Below are 19,287 nucleotides of genomic sequence, written 5' to 3'. Positions count from 1 at the left end.
CACGGCCCAAGTCCGATGCCAGAGACAAGGATGAAAAGAATGGCAAGCCCCTGGATTCCTTTAATGGAATTCCCTTTCCGCACCACCATTGGCGGGGTAGGCACTTACCCTCCACCAACCAATTTGAACCAATGCCTAACCTTACAAGTTGTGACGATTTGCTAGGCAGTAGGCAAACACCAAATGGCACCAGCCAATCAGCCAAATGGACAACTTCCTACCAGGCCCCTGCCTCAAAGCAGACAACCCCATGACAGGCAAAGCAAGGTCAAGCGAACAACCCCCCCAATACAGGCAGGGTGGGCGGGTGATCCGATGCAAGCAGCCAAGAGAACGCTCAAAGTTGCATGGGACAGCGTTACTAGCAGGGAGAGTACTGCCAGGAATACAATCTGGCCTCCCTGAGCCCTCAGTAAGAAGAGCTGGTAAATGCCAAACTGGTTCTGAATTGTGCAGAGGGAAATTCACCCATCACTTTTGACAGCCGTGCAAATACCTACTTTTTGAATCCATAGTATAGAATTGCTGGCAATGAAAAGAAAACTACTTGGCAAGAATAAATGAATGCCTTGGACTATCGTGAGGATAGATTCTGGCTTTTAGAGCCCAGCTAGGTATGGTTTGTTCAAATTGAGGATCAGTCTCTGAAGGGCATTTAATAAAGTCTTGTTCTTGAATTCTTTAATCATGCTTCTCTATGGGATAATTCAAAACATCACAAAGTTTATACGTGCGTAAATATTCTATTATAGGTCTATACATTTGCAATCTTTAACAGGGTCATAGCTGTCAAGTGTCCCTTATTTGAAGGGACAGTCCCTTATTCCAGCGCCATGTCCCGCTGCTGTCCCTTACTGATGGATGTCCCTTAAATGTCCCTTAAATTATGTCCCTTAAATTTCAAAGGAAGGAGCTCCTCTCCGTCCCTCCCTGCCAGCCAGGGAGGCTCCAACTGTGTTGCTTGGCTGTGTTGCTCACCCAATAAGAAGTCTAAGAACGACTGGTGGGTGGAGCTTGCATGCCTTGTGTGTGGCTAGTTAATGCAAGCTGAAGGGTTTTTAAAATGCTGGACGCCATTTTGTTGAACGTGCTGCTGCAAACTTTGTAGTGCAAAGCCAGGCCGGGGGGCCATCTTTAAGCTGAGGCTGCATAGGCCTTGTGGTGCATGTGATTCAGATTCTATTCAGTTGAACCTCTGGTTACAAAGTTGGTTGGACAGTGTTCTCGAAGCTACCAGCATGTTTGACCAGAGTGCAGGAGGGCAGGAAGACTGGAGTGCCTGGAACAGGTGAGGCTGCAGGTCCCTTATTTTGGCTGCTGGTCCCTTATTTTCAAGGCTGCTGGTCCCTTATTTTCAAATCTGTAAGTTGACAGCTATGAACAGGGTGCAGGGGTGGAAAATAAGATTTACATCTGTTACCAGTGTTTCCTTTGCTTGGCTCCTTTGGCGTGGGTGACTGAATGTCAGATGCTTCTCTTACTCTGTGTATGCTAAAAAACCATGGAATACTGGTCGATTCTTCTGCATTGTTTGGTTCCCCCAAATTCAGCATCTTCAAATTTTAGAGTAATACTTGCATGGTTATGCCTTTACACCAGTGCTACAGTGGCTAATCTACAAGGCAGCATTGGTGGCAAAATGAACATCTTGGCGCTTTGTGCAGTGTGATTAAAACAACAACAATCCTGTAATCTCTACTCAAGACAGGTGTCGGAATTGAATTTCCTCAGGGCAGAGGGAATATTTTTGAACGCTGACTTCAGTGAGTTCTGGAAAAGCAACTGAGAAAAGACGAGAGAAAAGTGAATACTACTTAGCATGTAATTATGCGATGCTCCCCCAGCCGCCCACCCATTTTCCCTTGCACCAAATGTGTTAGAGACAGGGAACAGTTGCTCAGTGCGATAAGTTTCCACCTCACACTAGGGAGGCCCAGAAATAGCTGCAGAAGCTTAGTAAGCAGCCGTCTGCAGTCCCTACGCCCCTGGAACCACTAAAGGTATGCAGGGCACGGCAGTGGCAATTATGCCAAGGTGAAGATTTCACAGGGAGTGCAGCCCCTCCATGCAGGCCAGTTGTTTAAAAGGCTGAGCCTACCGTATTTTTCACTCTATAAGATGCACCAGACCGTAAGACGCACCTAGTTTTGGGAGGGGGAGAACAAGAAAAAAAATATTCTGAACCTCAGAAGCCAGAACAGCAAGAGGGATCGCTGCGCAGCGATTCCTCTTGCTGTTCTGGTTCATGGGACAGCCACGTGAAGCCTCTTCAGAGCAGCGGGATGAAGGCTCCCCCTGCCCTGAAAAGGCTTTGCGCGGCTAAGCCAGAAGCTAGAACAGCGAGAGGGAGTGCTGCGCAGTGATCCCTCTTGCTGTTCTGGCTTCTGGGATAGCTGAGCAGCCTGCATTCACTCCAGAAAATGCGCACACATTTCCCCTTACTTTTTAGGAGGGAAAAAGTGCATCTTATAGAGCGAAAAATGCGGTATATGGTAAAACGTCTTACCATGCATATTTCACGTACGATTTTATTCCATTTGTTTTGTTTTGTTTACATTCTCTTTATTAATTTTCATTACACACCAATACACACAAGACAAATTCATCACAAACAAAAAATAAACCAAACAACACAGCTAAATAGAAAAACAACAACCAAAGAACAAAGAACAACATATAACTAATTGACTTCCCTCCACCTTGGTTTTGGGTTATATAATGAAGGATTTTTTCTGCAGTTTATCTTTAAGACTTCTGCACGTCGGAGGGGATTTTATTCCATTTGCAAACTGAGTGCTCAGCATTTGTATATGGGACAGCTAAATGCACATCTGCTTATAGGTTGGTAAATGCACAGCTTCAAATATGGATTCCAGGAGACCTCTATAATCTGAGGCAAATGCACCCTTTGCTCATGGAGTTGCATAAGCAGAGCAAAGGCATTCATAGCCACGGCCAGAAAATCCAGGAGCAAGGCTGGATCCAGGAGCACTCTCTAATGGCAGTGGGGGGGGGGGTTCCCCAAAAGATGCCCAGCATCCTCCCAAAGTCTGTATCTTCATTGCCAGATCAGTAGTATTACTGACTAAAATGGAAAAACAAAAATGCTTGCATAACTCTGTAGACCAGTGTGGTGCTCCTTTACTTCATTTCCCCTAATCTAAGAGGTGGATGGTCTGTGCAGATGCCTTGCAGCCCCACTTGCTAGACCTTGATGCCTGATTTGGCACGTCTGCCTGAAATGCCAACGCTGTGTGCTGTGGTGTATTTTGCTGATGCCACACTTACTTACCCTAATTACTTGGCCTGATCCTGCTGTGCAGTAAGCTGTTAGTCATTACCGGCTGGGCAAATAGTTACCCTTTCTTGTCTGGTCCAAACTGTTGACTCCGATAGACCTGTATGCTAAAAAGGGGTGCTGTACTTAGAATTCTAGCATCTCTTGAATTACTCACAAATCCCTTTCCTGTGAGACAGCCTATTCAGTGAAATTTAAGAGCACAGTGACGATGACTTGTGCGTTCAGTTAATAGTTAGGGTTTTCTTCCTTCATATATTAAATTATTGTAACTGAAAAAGAAGCCAAGATTAGCAAATTTGCTCTTAAATCAATCCATATGCTTACGTATCCTGTTTATCAGGTTATTTCAGGAGTTTGTTGTCAAGCAGCCTTACCCCTAGTTGTGTAATCTCGGCTCCTGAGGGCCTCCAAAACTTATTGTATAATCTTTTCATGTGAAAAAAACATACATATTTTGTAGCATTTATTTAGATTCTGTTCAATTCTATAAGCTTGCCTGTATGTTCATGGGGACGCGGGTGGCGCTGTGGGTTAAAGCCTCAGTGCCTAGGGCTTGCCGATCGTAAGGTCGGCGGTTCGAATCCCCGTGGCAGGGTGCGCTCCCGCTGTTCGGTCCCAGCGCCTGCCAACCTAGCAGTTCGAAAGCACATTAAAGTGCAAGTAAATAAATAGGGACCGCTTACTAGCGGGAAGGTAAACGGCGTTTCCGTGTGCGGCTCTGGCTCACCAGAGCAGCGATGTCACGCTGGGCACGTGACCCGGAAGTGTCTTCGGACAGCGCTGGCCCCCGGCCTCTTAAGTGAGATGGGCGCACAACCCTAGAGTCTGTCAAGACTGGCCCGTACGGGCAGGGGTACCTTTACCTTTACCTTATGTTCATGGGTCTGTTATCAGCTCTCAGTAGAGCACATCTATGTCACAGTCTACTAGTATGTTCTCCTGTCGGAATCCCACTGAAATTAATGGTGCACTGCTCGGCCACAGAGCTTTCCCATTCATATTGATGGAGTTTGTGAAAGAGAACTTAGATACAGCATTAATAAGGTAAAAAACTAAAGGGCCCCTGGATGGTTAATTCCAGTCAAAGGTGACCATTGGTTTGCGGTGCTCATCTCGCTTTCAGGCCAAGGGAGCCGGTGTTTGTCCACAGACAGCTTTCCAGGTCATGTGGCCAGCAGGACTAAACCGCTTCTGGCGCAATGGAACACCGTGACAGAAGCGAGAGCGCACGGAAACACTGTTTATCTCCCTCCTACAGCAGTACCTGTTTATCTACTTGCACTGGTGTGCTTTCGAACTGCTAGGTTGGCAGGAGCTGGGACAGAGCAATAGGAGCTCACTCCATTGCGGGGATTCGAACCGCCGACCTTCCGATCGGCAAGCCCTAGGCTCTGTGGTTTAGACCACAGCGCCACCCGCGTCCTGATACAGCCTTAACAGCGAGTGGCGATAGAAATCACTGACAAGAGAACACTGAACCTACCCATGCACAAATAAAATTGGATAATTTAATCATAAACTATAGTAACTTCTGAAAAGCTAATGTGGCTGCGCAAAGAACTTAGTAATGACCTGTAAATAAAAAAGGCATGTGTAAGAATTGGAAGGAAGGATAGATCACCAAGGAGGAGTGCAGATGACTAGCCCAGACGTGTTGGGACAGTGACAGCAAAACTAAAGGTCAGAATGAAAAGAGTTGCTAAATGCAGAGGTAGTCCTCATGCTGCCCTCCACAGATGATGTGGAATACAACTCCCATCAGCCCTTGAAGGAAATATGATGAATGGGCAAGAATCATGGGAGTTGTAGTCCCGACACATAAGGAGGGGAACTGTGTTGGCCACCCCTCTAAAATAAACAAGAGTCTCTTTCAGCATAACAAAGAAGTGGGAAATGCATTGCCCCCATCCAAGCGAATCTTCTGTGAATTTTTTGCATGGCTTTTCCATCTCAACACACATTTCACAGCTGTGGTGGCTGGGCTATATAAGCCACCCCCTTGCTTACACTTTAAATGATATCGAAGTATGTTGTTCTAAAAACCGAAGAAAATGGGTCATCAGTCAATTTGTCACGTTTAAAGGTAGTTGTTCCACTCGTGATGGGCAGCTACCGGTAAACGCAACCCTGTGATCATCACCTGAGGCCCTGCTTCGTATGTCTCCCTCACGAGAAATCCGGAGGGTGGCAACACAAGAACACGACATTTCTGCAGTGGCTCCCCATTTTTATCTTGTGAACTGCCCTGAGATCTATGTATGAAGGGTGGTATACAAATTTAGTAAATGAAAATGATAATTCTCCTCCTCTTCCACTCACTGCAATCTGGCATCTTCTTGGTTTCCGAAAAGAGCAAACCAGAACCCTTACCCTGAATTATGTTTAAGGTATGCGGTTTAGGTGTACATACCGTATTGACCTGAATATAAGCCACACTCCCCCCCCCCCAAAAAAAATTCAGACTGTGAAAAAATAAAGTCTGGCTTAAATTTGTGTCCTTACAAAAATTGGCTTTTATGATATCACTGCTGAAACAGTAAAACGGAACGGGTGTGAGTGCCTGCGGAATTTTAATGGAGCTGCTTATATTTGGATATTGTCTTTTTCCCCTTTTTCCTCCTTGAATTTTAAAGGTGCGACTTCTTTGTGGATATGGCTTCTATTTAGGCCAATATGGTACTTTCTTTATTTCAATCCAAAGACCCACAAAAACAAATTTGAAAGCAATTTCAAAAGCAAAGAACAGCAGAAATACGGAAAAGACATTACTAGGCAGTCACTGTGTTTTATCGAAGACATGTTGATTTCTAATTCTTACTACCTATGGGAGAATATTTTCCATGGCCAGGGTTACGTATTTTACTATACAGTGGACCCTCTGGATACGGATTTAATTCGTTCTGGGGGTCTGTGTGCACCCTGAAAAATCCGTAAGTAGAGGTGCTCCTTCTGTGCGCAGAGCGCTTTTGCGCATGCATGAGCAGCGAAACCAGGAAAAATACTTCCAGGTTTGCCGCTTTCACAACCCAAAGATTATGTATCCAGAGAGGTACGTAACCCTAGGGTCCACTGTACTGTGGGCTGTATAAACAAGCCAGGCACCAATTAATTAAGGACGCGGGTGGCGCTTTGGGTTAAACCACAGAGCCTAGGACTTGCCGATCAGAAGGTCGGCGGTTCGAAACCCCGCGACGGGGTGAGCTCCTGTTCAGTCCCTGCTCCTGCCAACCTAGCACGTCAAAGTGCAAGTAGATAAATAGGTACCGCTCCGGCGGGAAGGTAAACGGCGTTTCCGTGTGCTGCTGTGGTTCGCCAGAAGTGGCTTAGTCATGCTGGCCATATGACCCGGAAGCTGTACGCCGGCTCCCTCAGCCAGTAAAGCGAGATGAGCGCCGCAACTCCAGAGTCGGTCACAACTGGACCTAATGGTCAGGAGTTCCTTTACCTTTGCTACTGGTAAATTTACCTGGAAACACTGATCTCTTTTATCTGAAGTATCTCCTTGAGGTTTAGGTGTGACCGTAATCTATTCCCAATGTGGATCTATGGCTGAGAGTGTGAATTCAAATTATGGCAGCCATGTGAATGGCCCCCTCATAGAGGCCTCAGTTTTCACAACTGAGCACTGTTTGGGCCATGAGCCCGGCTCGTAGGGAGCATGGCACAACGCAAAATTAGACAGATAATCCTTATGCTTACCATGGGACATCAGCTGTGTTCTGCTGGTCCTGATGATGGATCTCACACACTAATACTGCTACTGCCTAATAACAGCAGGGAGTATTCCTCAGTGGTACCAGGTAAAATATACAAGGTAGCCACATCACACTTAGAAATCACTTAGAAGGTACCTGCACATTCCCCTCCATAACTTTCTTTCTAGGATGGCTAGAAACCTTTTTTTCTCTCCAGATGAAAGCTCAGCACCTGTGCAGGGACACTGATGGAAGCCTTCGTAGGCTGCATGATGCTGTGGGCACTGGGATGGCAACCCCAGCCTTATCATTTGGAAATCTTTATGAAGGGGATGGATGCCTGTATTTTTATACCTTAAGGGGAATATGTTTGCCAACATGGGTGTGCCTTATGGAGACACTTTTGTGTCTTTAGAATAAGAGGCAAAGGATCCCTCAGTAAGTACTGCTGGAATTCTTGATTTTGTTCTTTGTGATTTTGCAGGCCAAAATATAATATTGCAGCTTTTGAAAGACAGAACTACAGTGCACAGTCCTGCAATTTCTATGTGTCAGGAGGTTATTATATTACATCTTGTTAAGTTGTGGGTGAACATATCAGACAACACAGCGATTCTTCAAACAGCTCTTCTTTATTCAGATGCCAGAAGAGAACTGAACTGAAGGGCTCAGTCAGCCTGCTTATATAGGGCTCCAGAACAACGTAACTGTTGCAACTTTTTAAAACTATCCAATCACTGAACGTCACTTTCGATCCTTCATTTGCATAACTATCTACTCTGCTGGCCCAGGGTGAGAACTTCAGTACATAACACATCTTAACTATTCTCTTGGTTGAAGTTAGACTTGCGCAGTGATAACCAGTTTATCCAGAATCGCTGCTAAAGAATAATTAGGCCGTTGTAATTGAGTCCTAATGTTTTTTGTATAGATAGCAGAGTTTTGAAAAATGAAGTTTTGAAATGGTTTCGAATTTCAAATCACACATTTAAAAGAAAAAGAAAGTGATAGTAATTGCTAAAAGCTCATCTGACATCAAGATAATTTCAAGTTTCATGCTGCGAAGATTTAAACCTCTTGATGCTAGATTATGGTGTCATTAAAGTATTTTGACTCTCTTGGCTTCACCTATTCTTTTCATAGCAGGTGACGGTTCTTCTCAGAACTGTGTAACAGGTATACTGTATGTGGCCCGTGACTGGTAGCATTTGGGCTTCTTTGTGCATTTTTGCCAGCTACAGTTGTGCAGACATTGTGCAAAATAAGTCAAACCAGAGGAAGTTCTATTTCCTAAAGTGGTTGTGGAAAGCATTACCACTCTGATTAGTACACGTGAACTCTCATACGGTTTTATTAAATTCACCTCACAAATCTCGGCAGCAAGTAATTGCCGAACTCACAAGACCCTGCATTAAAAACTATGTTTCCCCTATAAACGGTCTCCTCATTCTTTTTCTTTAAAACGAGATGGGTAGTAATTGTCTGAAATAGCTTAAACCTCTTTCTTTCTCTGTCCCTCTCCCCTGGGCATATTTTAAACATTTAACATTCCTAGGACGTGGCTTGTATAGCTAATTATATCTTACTGAAGTTCTCAGCTGTGGGAAGAGAGAGAGAGGAAAGTGGCAGAGAGAGAAGAGAAGCCTAGATGTACCAAAACATACTTTTATTTTTGATGGAAGATGGATTTCATATTGGCTGCTGCTGACCCTACACAGCGCTAGGGTTGCCAGATCTTCAGCATCTCAGGTGGCTTCCTGATTACCTGTTTATTGAGCACCCATCCTAATTTGTTTGCTTAGAGATTTGATGAACTTGGCTGCTTATCACACATTCATTCTGATCGGCTTGCAGGGAGATTAGATGATGTTGCATTTTGCAAAATTTCCCCATCACTTTCCTTGTTGCAAAAAAAAAAAAAATCTATTGGGGGGGCAGGAGTGGCCTGCTCCTTTAATTGTGCAGCCTGAACTTCTTCTTCTTGTTTAATTGTTTAGTTGTGTCCGACTCTTCATGACCCCTTGGACCAGAGCACGCCAGGCACTCCTGTCTTCCACTGCCTCCCGCAGTTTGGTCAAACTCATGCTGGTAGCTTTGAGAACACTGTCCAACCATCTCATCCTCTGTCGTCCCCTTCTCCTTGTGCCCTCAATATTTCCCAACATCAGGGTCTTTTCCAGGGAGTCTTCTCATCTCATGAGATGGCCAAAGTATTGGAGCCTCACATGGTAATAGAGGTGTGCATCTGTTTCGGATGAAGCCTGCATCCAAAACTAAGGTGGATTGCTTCGGAATGATTCAGGCTTTGTCCAAGCCTCAAGACCACCACAGACATTCCCAACATCAGGGTCTTTTCCGGGGAGTCTTCTCTTCTCATGAGGTGGCCAAAGTCTTGGAGCCTCAGCTTCACGATCTGTCCTTCCAGTGAGCACTCAGGGCTGATTTCCTTCAGAATGGAGAGGTTTGATCTTCTTGCAGTCCATGAGACTCTCAAGAGTCTCCTCCAGCACCATAATTCAAAAGCGTCAATTCTTCGGCAATCAGCCTTCTTTATGGTCCAGCTCTCACTACTGAACTTGCTGATATGTAAATGAATCCTACACAAAAAATAGTGACAGCCTTTGTGTGTGCAGAAAAACTGACTTATGTTCATAACATCTTGGTGATACATCAGAGTATATTTTATATAGTATACTTGGAAACGGAGGATGGAATATCTCTACAACAGAATTAGTACTGTGAATGAAAATGTCTGGGCTGTACTTAATTAGCGAAAAACAGATTTGCAGTTATTGCAAACTCAAAATTATTGTGGAGAAAGTTGATGCTACAAAAAGAAGCATGTTTACTAAAGCAGCCTAGATTTCTATCTTCAGTTCTAAGAGCTGGTATACATTGATTAGAGTGCACTGAGTGTTCTCTGCCACTTTCTTAAAGGCTCTGCACTACCTCTGTTTGTCAGCTGCTTTGTACCCTTTTTATACATAATGACATTTTCATGGGAATGTGAGCCTAGGCAGATAGTGAACATGATGATGCCCAAGTGGCCAATCATATTTGAGAAGGCATTGGTTGCTGACCTCACTCTTTATGGGCAAATACTTTCACCCCTTTCTGCAACCCCTCTTGAGCTGATGGCATCTTTAGCAAGGGTTCCCTGCCCCCTATTTTTGCCGAACCCAATTCACAATCATAGGCAGTACAATATTTAAATGTTCCCAAAATAACAAGTTCCTGCACATAGACAGTTAGAAGGCTGTGCTGAAACCCCTTTCTCTGATTTTTACAAACAGGGAGACAGGGTTCTTACTGCCTGGGGATCATTCAGACAAGCACTTTCCCACTTGCAGATAGGAAGTTCAGATAGTCTGAAATGTTTCTGCTGCGTAGCTGAATTTAACCAGACAACAAGCTAATCCCTTAAATGGAGCATATTAATAGCACAGATAGTTAAAATCAACCAGTTAGACTTGCTGATCTTCATCGCAGCTGGAATTAATGGCAGATGCATCCAAATTGCTTAAAACAAATCCTGGCTAGACAACATTAGAGCAAAGTTGTCGTTTAGCATCTGATGCAATAGACAAAATTCACTTTAATTCCTCTAAAATCTGCAAGCCTATGTTAGGGGAAAAAAACCCCTGTCAGCTTTTGCCACTCCGTGTATAATCTTAAAGGTCTGTATCTCATTTTCCTTACTTGCCATTTTTCTAAACTAAAATGCCTAAATGTTGTAGTCATTCCTCATGGAGGAGTTGATCCAATCCCTTGACCATTTTCCCAATTCCGCTCGAGATTCAGGGTTTGCATGAACCAAATGCACGCTCCTCCTGTTCCTCCTATTCTTGTTTCCTTAAACAAAGGAGGAGGAAACAATAACAGTATTGTTCAACAGCTGTGTATGAAGGGACAGGGCTTCACCCCGTCTGCAGAAGTCAGTAATTGGGTGGAGTAACAAAAGCCACCTCTGTGAGTGTTGCTCACTTTAGCACTTATTTAAGAAGCAGGCAGAGGGACGCGGGTGGCGCTGTGGGTAAAACCTCAGCGCCTAGGGCTTGCCGATCGCATGGTTGGCGGTTCGAATCCCCGCGGCAGGGTGAGCTCCCGTTGCTCGGTCCCAGCGCCTGCCCACCTAGCAGTTCGAAAGCACCCCTAGGTGCAAGTAGATAAATAGGTACCGCTTTATAGCGGGAAGGTAAACGGCGTACCTTGTTAAAGGGGTCCCTTGTTAAAAAGAACAGATTGAATTTGAAAAAAATAAGTAATTAGCAAGCTTAGTAACCACATGGAACAAAAAAATGGATAAAACAATTCGCTGTGTCTACACCTTTCATAAGTCTTCCAATTCTGAATGACATAATCAGAACTGAAAAAAACACACAATTTGATTTTATTAATTTAGAATATATATATATATATATATATATATATATGCTTTCGTAGATTTTCACGGGTACAGGAATGCAGGTTTTGGTGTCCTCGGGTGTCTTCCCGTGTAAAAGTTGGGGTGTCTAGGCGACGTTTCGACGAGGTCTCACTCGTCATCTTCAGGCTGGTGCTTTCGGCTTCTTGTTACTGGAACAGAGCAGGATCTCAGTGTTTGAGTTCCTATAAATACTGTTGAGGAGGTGTGGTGTATAGCCTCCAATGTTCTGGGCAGAGAGGAGGTTCCCAGGCTGGTGTGCCTTTTCTTCTTTTGTTCCTTAATTACTTGAGGGATATCTTGAGTGCTTTCTTGAGTGATTTCCTGAATCCCACTTAGGTGGGTCATTAGGTGTGGATTAGTTGCTAAAGCCTTCGTGTCTTGAACTCTTGAACTTTGTGAAGAGTTTTTCTGAGAAGATGGCTGTACTGCACTTGGTTGTGCTCTGGCTTGGCTTCGTGTATAGGGGCGAGCTGTGGTTTTGTGGCCTGTGCCAGCCAGATCTGTGTAGGGATTGCAGGGGGGTGCAGCATCCGGAGGTGCCACCCTGGTTTGGCTACTGGATGGTGTCTGTAATTTATCTGTGGAGAGGGTCTGGGTTTGGGTTTGGTGTGGTTGATTGGTGATGGCGTTCTGTGTGCCTCTGGATCTGGTGTCAGATTTTGTGGGGAGGGCTAATTTCCAGATGTCTGGCAAGCGGGATGTGTCGTCACGCTTGTTCATGTTGTGAGGGTGTTTCTCTATCTCGATGGCTTCCATGATTATTCTCTTGTGGTGATGTTCCATGTTAAAGAGCAATTTGGAATCTGCAAAATTAATTTCGTGTCCTGTTTCTTTCATGTGTTGGAAAAGAGAGGAAGTTTTTTCTTCTTTTTTGACGGCATTCTTGTGTTCTGCGATCCGTGCATTTATTCGTCTGTTTGTTTGTCCAATGTACGTGGCTGGGCAGACTTTGCAGGGTATTTCATAGACCCCTTGGTTTTCCAACTGAATTTTATCCTTGGGGTTTCTGAGGATATTGGCTATTTTTTGGTTGGTGCAAAAGGCTGTTTTGATATTGTGTTTATGGAGGATTTTGCTAATTTTATCTGTAGTGCCCTTGATATAAGGAAGGAGGGCTATGCCATTGTTTTCTTCTGTGTCTTGGTTTTTGGGGGGTGTTTCTTTTTGGATTAGCTTCGTAACCCTGTTTTGCTGGTATCCATTGGCAATTAGCACATTTGAGAGATTCTGTAACTCAGTTGTCAAGTGGTCTTCGTCAGCCAGGCGTTTGGTTCTGGAGATGAGAGTCTTGGCTACGGAGTTTATTTGTGCAGGGTGGTGGTGTGATTGTGCATGTAAGTAGCGGTTGGTGTGTGTTTTTTTCCGGTAGATAGTGTGTCCTAGGGAGCCATCAGGTTTTTTGTAGATTAGGACGTCAAGGAAGGGAAGTTGGTTGTTGGTTTCTATTTCCATAGTGAATTGTATTTTGGGGTGTAGGTTGTTGAGATGTGTGAGGAAGCTATCCAGTTTTTCCTTCCCGTGTGGCCAAATTACAAAGGTGTCGTCAACATATCTGAGCCAAAGTTTGGGTTTGTGTTCTGACTTGTCTAAAGCATTGGTTTCAAAGTGTTCCATGTAAAGGTTAGCGATGACCGGTGAGAGGGGTGATCCCATAGGTGCTCCTTCTATCTGTTTGTATCTTTGTCCATTGTGGATGAAGTACGTGTTGGTTAGGCAGTGGTTGGTCAGGTCCAAGATGTATTCGGGGGGATTGTATTTGTTTTGAATGGCTGTCAAGGCTTCATTAATGGGCACTTGTGTGAAGAGAGATACAACATCGAAGCTCACAAGTAGGTCATTGGGTTGTAGGTTTTGCTTCTTTATTGTTTCTATGAACTGGAAGGAGTTTGGAACGTGTGAAGAGATGGATTCTGCATAGGGCTGAAGTTGCTTGGCGAGAAATTTAGCGAGATTTTGTAGAGGTGAGCCTATGGAGCTGACTATTGGTCTGAGTGGTGTTCCTTCTTTGTGTATCTTGGGGAGGCCGTAGAGTTTGGGGCATCTGGATGATTTTTCTCTGGGGATGATTCTTAGCTGGATTTCTTCACTGATAGGAGAGGCTTTTATTTTGGATTTGGTGGTTTTTTCCAGATAGGTGGTGGGATCTGTTTTTATAGGTTGGTAGGTAGGGTCTTGGAGTAGATTTGATAGTTTTGCTTGGTAGTCCGATGTGTTCATCACAACAGTGGCATTACCTTTGTCTGCTGGGAGAATGATTATGTTGTTGTCTTTCCTCAGGTTGGTGAGTGCTTTCTGTTCTTCTTTGTGTAAATTGCTTCTGGGTGGTTTGCTGGAGCAGAGGATGTTGGTGACTTCAAGTCTGATTTTATTGGCTTCATCTGGATTGATTTTGGTTAGGCTAGCTTCGACTCCGCATATGATGTTTTCCGTGGGGATGCGTCTCGGGGCGACTGCAAAGTTGAAACCTTTGGAGAGTACTTTGGTTTCAGTTGAGGTGAGGATCCTGTCTGATATGTTATGTACTGTTTGTTTCATGGGTTGTTGTGGAGGGTGGCTGGGCTTCTGGCGTTTCTCTAGTTTGTGGAGTTTGTTGGTGTGTGTGTCTGTCTTGTGTGAGGTCTCCGTTTCAGCTCTCCAGACGGCTAGTTGTTTGCATTTGTCCCAGAGTGCAGGGTGGATTTTGTTACAGAGTTTGAGGTGAAGAGTGAGTAGATCTTTGTTGGTTTGGTTTAGTAGGTATCTTTTCTTGTGTAGTTCGTTTCTGATTAGAGATAGTTCAGTTCGTTTCAGGATCCTTTCGGTAGCTGGGGTTTTAGAGTGGAATTTAAGTTGGAAGCATGTGGGAATTAAGTTGTTGTCTCGGCAGTTGCGTAGGAACAAGAGATCACATAAGATGGTGGCTCTTCGGATTTCTAGTTTCTCGTAGGTTCTTGTCAGCTGGAAGGTTTCCTCCCCGTAGAGGTGAGATATTTGCTTTCGTAGATTTTCACGGGTACAGGAATGCAGGTTTTGGTGTCCTCGGGTGTCTTCCCGTGTAAAAGTTGGGGTGTCTAGGCGACGTTTCGACGAGGTCTCACTCGTCATCTTCAGGCTGGTGCTTTCGGCTTCTTGTTACTGGAACAGAGCAGGATCTCAGTGTTTGAGTTCCTATAAATACTGTTGAGGAGGTGTGGTGTATAGCCTCCAATGTTCTGGGCAGAGAGGAGGTTCCCAGGCTGGTGTGCCTTTTCTTCTTTTGTTCCTTAATTACTTGAGGGATATCTTGAGTGCTTTCTTGAGTGATTTCCTGAATCCCACTTAGGTGGGTCATTAGGTGTGGATTAGTTGCTAAAGCCTTCGTGTCTTGAACTCTTGAACTTTGTGAAGAGTTTTTCTGAGAAGATGGCTGTACTGCACTTGGTTGTGCTCTGGCTTGGCTTCGTGTATAGGGGCGAGCTGTGGTTTTGTGGCCTGTGCCAGCCAGATCTGTGTAGGGATTGCAGGGGGGTGCAGCATCCGGAGGTGCCACCCTGGTTTGGCTACTGGATGGTGTCTGTAATTTATCTGTGGAGAGGGTCTGGGTTTGGGTTTGGTGTGGTTGATTGGTGATGGCGTTCTGTGTGCCTCTGGATCTGGTGTCAGATTTTGTGGGGAGGGCTAATTTCCAGATGTCTGGCAAGCGGGATGTGTCGTCACGCTTGTTCATGTTGTGAGGGTGTTTCTCTATCTCGATGGCTTCCATGATTATTCTCTTGTGGTGATGTTCCATGTTAAAGAGCAATTTGGAATCTGCAAAATTAATTTCGTGTCCTGTTTCTTTCATGTGTTGGAAAAGAGAGGAAGTTTTTTCTTCTTTTTTGACGGCATTCTTGTGTTCTGCGATCCGTGCATTTATTCGTCTGTTTGTTTGTCCAATGTACGTGGCTGGGCAGACTTTGCAGGGTATTTCATAGACCCCTTGGTTTTCCAACTGAATTTTATCCTTGGGGTTTCTGAGGATATTGGCTATTTTTTGGTTGGTGCAAAAGGCTGTTTTGATATTGTGTTTATGGAGGATTTTGCTAATTTTATCTGTAGTGCCCTTGATATAAGGAAGGAGGGCTATGCCATTGTTTTCTTCTGTGTCTTGGTTTTTGGGGGGTGTTTCTTTTTGGATTAGCTTCGTAACCCTGTTTTGCTGGTATCCATTGGCAATTAGCACATTTGAGAGATTCTGTAACTCAGTTGTCAAGTGGTCTTCGTCAGCCAGGCGTTTGGTTCTGGAGATGAGAGTCTTGGCTACGGAGTTTATTTGTGCAGGGTGGTGGTGTGATTGTGCATGTAAGTAGCGGTTGGTGTGTGTTTTTTTCCGGTAGATAGTGTGTCCTAGGGAGCCATCAGGTTTTTTGTAGATTAGGACGTCAAGGAAGGGAAGTTGGTTGTTGGTTTCTATTTCCATAGTGAATTGTATTTTGGGGTGTAGGTTGTTGAGATGTGTGAGGAAGCTATCCAGTTTTTCCTTCCCGTGTGGCCAAATTACAAAGGTGTCGTCAACATATCTGAGCCAAAGTTTGGGTTTGTGTTCTGACTTGTCTAAAGCATTGGTTTCAAAGTGTTCCATGTAAAGGTTAGCGATGACCGGTGAGAGGGGTGATCCCATAGGTGCTCCTTCTATCTGTTTGTATCTTTGTCCATTGTGGATGAAGTACGTGTTGGTTAGGCAGTGGTTGGTCAGGTCCAAGATGTATTCGGGGGGATTGTATTTGTTTTGAATGGCTGTCAAGGCTTCATTAATGGGCACTTGTGTGAAGAGAGATACAACATCGAAGCTCACAAGTAGGTCATTGGGTTGTAGGTTTTGCTTCTTTATTGTTTCTATGAACTGGAAGGAGTTTGGAACGTGTGAAGAGATGGATTCTGCATAGGGCTGAAGTTGCTTGGCGAGAAATTTAGCGAGATTTTGTAGAGGTGAGCCTATGGAGCTGACTATTGGTCTGAGTGGTGTTCCTTCTTTGTGTATCTTGGGGAGGCCGTAGAGTTTGGGGCATCTGGATGATTTTTCTCTGGGGATGATTCTTAGCTGGATTTCTTCACTGATAGGAGAGGCTTTTATTTTGGATTTGGTGGTTTTTTCCAGATAGGTGGTGGGATCTGTTTTTATAGGTTGGTAGGTAGGGTCTTGGAGTAGATTTGATAGTTTTGCTTGGTAGTCCGATGTGTTCATCACAACAGTGGCATTACCTTTGTCTGCTGGGAGAATGATTATGTTGTTGTCTTTCCTCAGGTTGGTGAGTGCTTTCTGTTCTTCTTTGTGTAAATTGCTTCTGGGTGGTTTGCTGGAGCAGAGGATGTTGGTGACTTCAAGTCTGATTTTATTGGCTTCATCTGGATTGATTTTGGTTAGGCTAGCTTCGACTCCGCATATGATGTTTTCCGTGGGGATGCGTCTCGGGGCGACTGCAAAGTTGAAACCTTTGGAGAGTACTTTGGTTTCAGTTGAGGTGAGGATCCTGTCTGATATGTTATGTACTGTTTGTTTCATGGGTTGTTGTGGAGGGTGGCTGGGCTTCTGGCGTTTCTCTAGTTTGTGGAGTTTGTTGGTGTGTGTGTCTGTCTTGTGTGAGGTCTCCGTTTCAGCTCTCCAGACGGCTAGTTGTTTGCATTTGTCCCAGAGTGCAGGGTGGATTTTGTTACAGAGTTTGAGGTGAAGAGTGAGTAGATCTTTGTTGGTTTGGTTTAGTAGGTATCTTTTCTTGTGTAGTTCGTTTCTGATTAGAGATAGTTCAGTTCGTTTCAGGATCCTTTCGGTAGCTGGGGTTTTAGAGTGGAATTTAAGTTGGAAGCATGTGGGAATTAAGTTGTTGTCTCGGCAGTTGCGTAGGAACAAGAGATCACATAAGATGGTGGCTCTTCGGATTTCTAGTTTCTCGTAGGTTCTTGTCAGCTGGAAGGTTTCCTCCCCGTAGAGGTGAGATATTTGCTTTCGTAGATTTTCACGGGTACAGGAATGCAGGTTTTGGTGTCCTCGGGTGTCTTCCCGTGTAAAAGTTGGGGTGTCTAGGCGACGTTTCGACGAGGTCTCACTCGTCATCTTCAGGCTGGTGCTTTCGGCTTCTTGTTACTGGAACAGAGCAGGATCTCAGTGTTTGAGTTCCTATAAATACTGTTGAGGAGGTGTGGTGTATAGCCTCCAATGTTCTGGGCAGAGAGGAGGTTCCCAGGCTGGTGTGCCTTTTCTTCTTTTGTTCCTTAATTACTTGAGGGATATCTTGAGTGCTTTCTTGAGTGATTTCCTGAATCCCACTTAGGTGGGTCATTAGGTGTGGATTAGTTGCTAAAGCCTTCGTGTCTTGAACTCTTGAACTTTGTGAAGAGTTTTTCTGAGAAGATGGCTGTACTGCACTTGGTTGTGCTCTGGCTTGGCTTCGTGTATAGGGGCGAGCTGTGGTTTTGTGGCCTGTGCCAGCCTGTGCCTCACACAAGACAGACACACACACCAACAAACTCCACAAACTAGAGAAACGCCAGAAGCCCAGCCACCCTCCACAACAACCCATGAAACAAACAGTACATAACATATCAGACAGGATCCTCACCTCAACTGAAACCAAAGTACTCTCCAAAGGTTTCAACTTTGCAGTCGCCCCGAGACGCATCCCCACGGAAAACATCATATGCGGAGTCGAAGCTAGCCTAACCAAAATCAATCCAGATGAAGCCAATAAAATCAGACTTGAAGTCACCAACATCCTCTGCTCCAGCAAACCACCCAGAAGCAATTTACACAAAGAAGAACAGAAAGCACTCACCAACCTGAGGAAAGACAACAACATAATCATTCTCCCAGCAGACAAAGGTAATGCCACTGTTGTGATGAACACATCGGACTACCAAGCAAAACTATCAAATCTACTCCAAGACCCTACCTACCAACCTATAAAAACAGATCCCACCACCTATCTGGAAAAAACCACCAAATCCAAAATAAAAGCCTCTCCTATCAGTGAAGAAATCCAGCTAAGAATCATCCCCAGAGAAAAATCATCCAGATGCCCCAAACTCTACGGCCTCCCCAAGATACACAAAGAAGGAACACCACTCAGACCAATAGTCAGCTCCATAGGCTCACCTCTACAAAATCTCGCTAAATTTCTCGCCAAGCAACTTCAGCCCTATGCAGAATCCATCTCTTCACACGTTCCAAACTCCTTCCAGTTCATAGAAACAATAAAGAAGCAAAACCTACAACCCAATGACCTACTTGTGAGCTTCGATGTTGTATCTCTCTTCACACAAGTGCCCATTAATGAAGCCTTGACAGCCATTCAAAACAAATACAATCCCCCCGAATACATCTTGGACCTGACCAACCACTGCCTAACCAACACGTACTTCATCCACAATGGACAAAGATACAAACAGATAGAAGGAGCACCTATGGGATCACCCCTCTCACCGGTCATCGCTAACCTTTACATGGAACACTTTGAAACCAATGCTTTAGACAAGTCAGAACACAAACCCAAACTTTGGCTCAGATATGTTGACGACACCTTTGTAATTTGGCCACACGGGAAGGAAAAACTGGATAGCTTCCTCACACATCTCAACAACCTACACCCCAAAATACAATTCACTATGGAAATAGAAACCAACAACCAACTTCCCTTCCTTGACGTCCTAATCTACAAAAAACCTGATGGCTCCCTAGGACACACTATCTACCGGAAAAAAACACACACCAACCGCTACTTACATGCACAATCACACCACCACCCTGCACAAATAAACTCCGTAGCCAAGACTCTCATCTCCAGAACCAAACGCCTGGCTGACGAAGACCACTTGACAACTGAGTTACAGAATCTCTCAAATGTGCTAATTGCCAATGGATACCAGCAAAACAG

The 19,287-nt window shown here is 44.6% G+C and overlaps 1 protein-coding gene and 1 long non-coding RNA gene across 49 annotated transcripts in view; one reads left to right on the top strand and one right to left on the bottom strand.

Annotated features, from left to right (window-relative positions):
- FHOD3 (formin homology 2 domain containing 3) overlaps positions 1-19,287 on the top strand; it is a 349,246-nt gene that overhangs the window by 66,673 nt on the left and 263,286 nt on the right. The window lies entirely within an intron of this gene.
- LOC310661702 lies at positions 2,815-4,321 on the bottom strand. The gene is made up of 3 exons (XR_014504081.1): positions 4,165-4,321; positions 3,293-3,792; positions 2,815-3,085 (listed from the first exon to the last, which is right to left on the bottom strand). It is a non-coding gene; the product is annotated as an uncharacterized lncRNA (long non-coding RNA).

Source organism: Podarcis tiliguerta (genome assembly GCF_965153285.1).
Source record: "Podarcis tiliguerta genome assembly, chromosome: 13".
Taxonomy (NCBI): Eukaryota; Metazoa; Chordata; class Lepidosauria; order Squamata; family Lacertidae; genus Podarcis; species Podarcis tiliguerta.
This window is presented reverse-complemented; position numbering and strand designations above follow the sequence as displayed.